The following is a 4,959-nucleotide window of genomic DNA, read 5'->3' on the forward strand; positions in this document are numbered from 1 at the left end:
GAAGACCAGACACCGAACTACGTCCGTTTAGAACCAGTAGCAAGCTCTACCGAGAAATTTTCACATAACTAGTTTCAAACTTGTCCGCCTGCAGCACTGGCCAGAGCTTTGATATATCGGCGGTATTTTCAAAATATGCCTTGTAAATAGTTGCATTTTAATGAAAGTAAAGTAATAAAAACGTAATGGGAAAAATTATTCGACGTATCTGGCAATACTTTACTAAAGGAATTACACAAAGTTTCGACCGAGAATTCCGATTCTTTTCAAGTAAAAAGCGTCTTGATTACATTCTAAAGTCAGGCAAGTGCCAACCAGGCTGAATCTAAAGACTATGAAATCATCGTGTGTCAAAAAACAGAGTTACAGAGTATAAAAGTGAAAAATGTACAAAAAACTTTAGCAGTAGATATTAGTAGTAGCTTTAAGCAAAAGAAAAAAATGTCTACGTGTCAGAATGGCTATGTCAGAAAGAGATAACACTTTATAGAATACCTAGTAACAAGAGAAATTTTTATTTCTTTTTGTATCGAAGAAATAAGAAGCAATATGGGATTGATGCAATTAGTGACGGAGAAAAGAAGAGAATCAGCTGGTTGTGAAGCAGATGGGGAAAAGAGAATAAAACTAAAAAACAACTAAGGAGTTTTGAAATATGGAAAATTAGGACTAACCTAAAATAGCAAATTGAAGATGTAAAAAATATGCGAATTGTATCTTTTTCGTCAATAACGAAAATCTTTCACTGCTTAAAAATATTTCTTTGCCTAACGATGCTTTACAAAAAAAAATCATTAAAATTTAATAATTATACGTATAATTTAATGGCATGAAAAATAAGTAAAATCGCATAAAAAATCAAATAGACAACTCTTTGCACATGTACAGGGTGTACTAAAACTACCGGATATCCTTTTAATCGCTGATTCCTTAGAAAATTTCAAGAGGAAAATTCTAATAAAAAAATGTCGAGGCTATGATAATTTTTAAATAATAAGCGATTATATTTCATAAATGACAGGTCTGAGATTTCGTGCGCTCAGGCATGGCGACATGACGAGTGATAAAAGTGTTCCTATGTGTTTCGCGAGCGAGCGAGAACCAAAGTCACCGTTTAACGGGACAGAAAATATTTGGGAAGACGATGATCCGGTTATTTTGAAAACTTGAGGGTAAAGAGAGGCAGGAGACTAGATTGAATCTAACTGAAAATTCCAAGTTCACTCAGAATATCGGAGATCGACTAAATCGAAGGATATCAGTCTGATCAAGATGCTCATCATAGTAATCGCTTATTATTTAAAAACTATTATAGCCTCGACATTTTTGTATTAGAATTTTTGTCTTGAAAGTTTCTAAAGAATTTATGATTAAAAGGATATCCGGTGGTTTTAGTACACCCTGTATATGTGTGTATGTATCTTTAAAAAACACAAACCAACTTCATTGTATAAGAGGCCCACCACCACCCCCGCCGATTCCAATCGGCGGTCCTCTTTTCAAAATATAAAAAACAATTATAGTAAAAAATTTCTATAATTGTAATTTTTGTTATTTATCTTACAATTTATCTACAATATCTTATACTTTGCTTTACAATATATGTATACTGATGATTATCTGGCAATAGAAAATTACTTGCTAAAAAATTATTTAAACATTTTCCTTTGTACAAACTGGCTCCATTTACATCGGATAATCATTACGATTGTTTTCTAATTAAATTAAACTTAGACTTTGCATTTTTCTAGTTACAAATGAAATACTACCTCTCTCTCTTACAATGAGATTTAAATTAAAATGATATCCGATAAAAACAGACCAATACACATACTATATTTAAGAGGCCCTCCACCACCCCCGCCAATTTCTATCGGCGGTCCTTTTTCCTTTACTATAATTGTTCTTTCATATATTTATCCTTTATCTTACAATATCTTATTATTTGCTTTACAATATATATTAATGATTATCTGGCAATAAAAATTATTTAAACATTTTCTTTTGCACAAAATTGCTCCATTTACATCGGATAATCATCACGACTGCATTCTGCAATTAAATTTTGCGTTTTTCTAGTTACAAATTAAATACTACCTCTCTCTTACTATGAGGTTTAAATCAAAACGTTATCCGATAAAAATAGAGCAATTTACATAAGAGGCCCTCCACCACCCCCGCCAATTTCTACCGGCGGTCCTCTTTCCTTTCCAATAATCGTTTCCTTTTTATCATTACTTTAGTTTCCTCAGAACATAACTTTACATCATAAAAGAGAAAGAGAGTACATTATGTAAAAAAATTTGATATGCGTTTAATAACAGGAAATTACAACGTGAAACATGTCGCTATGCCTAATGTATAAAATTTCTTTTTAATGTGGAAACACAAAAATCGTATTGTAAATATGCAAACAAAAATCTAACAATTAAAAGATTATTTAAATCCAATTAAAATTTTATTCGACGTCAAACAGGTCAAAGAAGCTACCGCTCGATCCAACGGCGGTCCTTTTTTGTACAATACGATTTTTAACATTTCTATTAGTTATTTTATTTTTCGTACACTTTCTGTACATTTAAAGTATATAAGTATATGTATAATTATATTTATTATTATTACATTTACTTATGATTATTTTCTATTCGGTAACGGCTCCCATTGCCATTTATTTATTTTAATTATTAATATCATTTTTGTATAATTATTTCGTCTATAACAAAACTATCAAATTACTCGTATATCCCCCTGACCCTGCTTACTCGAATTTCTGCCTACCCGCATTTCAATTTATAATCCTATGTATCCGTTTTATTACCTACCCGTGTCGAAACCTAACAAATCTACAAATTTTTAATTAAAACCGCGACCCGATTTTATTAGGGATTTGATTCGGGATTTTAACTCGTGCGCGATTGAGATTTAAATTAGATTTTTCGAATCTCACATATATGCGAGAAAATTTGCAGAAGAAAAACCCACCCGATTTAAAAACAATTACATATTCCATAATTCATCTTTGTGGTCAATGAGGACCACTTACGATGAATGCATTTTCCATTCGTTGGGCCAGATTGGACCTACCTTTCGTTGCTCCTGGCCATATAATCTGGTCACATTTCGACCAGACACCAGTAGGAAAGAGAAAAACTCTTTCCATTGTCGATTTATCATTATCGACAAATATTATACGTTCGATTCGAATAATAAGCGAGCGTCGACCGTATCGAAGAATACGATAAGAAAATTAGTTAAAATATATATCTTTGTAAAAAACGGCTGCATAAAATTAACCGAATATATTTTCAACATTACGCTATTTAATTCCGGTATTTAATTTAAAATATGGACCGGTTTTTTCTTCGTAATTGAATTAACTCGAAATCGCAAGTCAAATATAATACCAAAAAATGTATTTTGCGTTACATGTGTACCGATTTCAATAATAACCCGTGAAAACTTGGAATTAATAATAATGTGAATAAAATAAAAAATTAATAAGAAAACTGTCCCGATACAAAACCAATTATAAAAACCGACCGCGAAAACCGAAGATTCGTGTGACTGTGTTGTTCATGCAATATGCACCTCGAAAGTGTATCAAACAAAATCTACAAAATATCAAAAATAGATGGAAAGATTACAAAAACTTAGATCGACGAATACATCAATAAAGAATTCGCCATAATTTTTTATTAATAATATTTCGCGTAATATTTACAACGAGGATTCAACAATTCTCAACATGGAAAATGAGCTCGACATACCCTGATTTGTAGAGCTCTATGAAATTAAACGAATAAATGTTTAAGTTGAACTCGTTGAACTTTCGAGGCCCCGCTGTATGAAAGAATGAATCCCAGGTCTTCCGGATTGCCTCCGATAGCGGTCATTTCAGCAGGGAGTTAACGACGATCGTTTCTCATATCATTAATTTTCGTATATTCTCATTTTTATTGAAATATAAATAATTCTTCCATTAATAGTGTTAATGGGAGAATATTTATTGAGAAAGATATATATAAAATCTTCTCTTTTTTTTGTTAATTTCGCGAATCGACGTCGCGCCCTCGTGCTGAAACCGTTGCTTTCGGGCATCCGAGACAAGAAAACCAGGGATTAACTCTGGTTCTCTAACGTCTCCAATGTTCAACAGGCAACGGAAAATATTAACTACTCCAAAGGTCAAGGTTCTCGCTGCAAGAAAGAATGAATCCCAGATCTTCCGGATTACCTCCGATAGCGGTCATTTCGGCAGGGAGTTAACGACGATCAATTTTCAAATAATTGAATATCGGATATTTTCATTTGTATTGAAATAAAAATTATTCTTCCATTATTAGTGTTAATGGGAGAATATTTGTGGAGAAAGATATATATAAAATCTTCTCTTCTTTTTTTTGTTAGATTCGCGAATCGACGTCGCGCCCTCGTGCCGAAACCGTTGCTTTCGGGGATCCGTGACAAAGAAAACCAGGAATTAACTCTATTCTACAACGACGCAGCTAACTTTCCACATTGAGAATTGCTTACACTCCTCTCCAGAGATTCAATATATTCAATAAAAAATTTATTTGCAGTTAGCATTTGAAATCTAATCCATCTATTTTAAGGCAACGAATATACAAGATAATCTAAGATCTACAATCTATGAACTACGAAATGCACTGTGAAAAAGTATATAAAATTACATACATAATAAGTATAGCGATTACACTATTAATAACGGAAATATATAAATGTATGTACTTTCGCAAAAAAAAAACTTTGACACTTTGTTGTGTAAATACTTGTTTATACATGATGAAAAATTACAAAAAAAATTTAAATTTACACAATCAAAAGCAAACAGTTTACTTATTATATAAGGTAATAATTTTAATTACAAGGAGTAAATTTACTGACGTATGTAAATATACACCTTTACTAATAGGTGGTCCCAACATTATTCACTATATG

Source organism: Vollenhovia emeryi, unplaced genomic scaffold (genome assembly GCF_000949405.1).
Source record: "Vollenhovia emeryi isolate VEMERY1.0 unplaced genomic scaffold, V.emery_V1.0 DF939130.1, whole genome shotgun sequence".
In the NCBI taxonomy this organism is placed as follows: Eukaryota; Metazoa; Arthropoda; class Insecta; order Hymenoptera; family Formicidae; genus Vollenhovia; species Vollenhovia emeryi.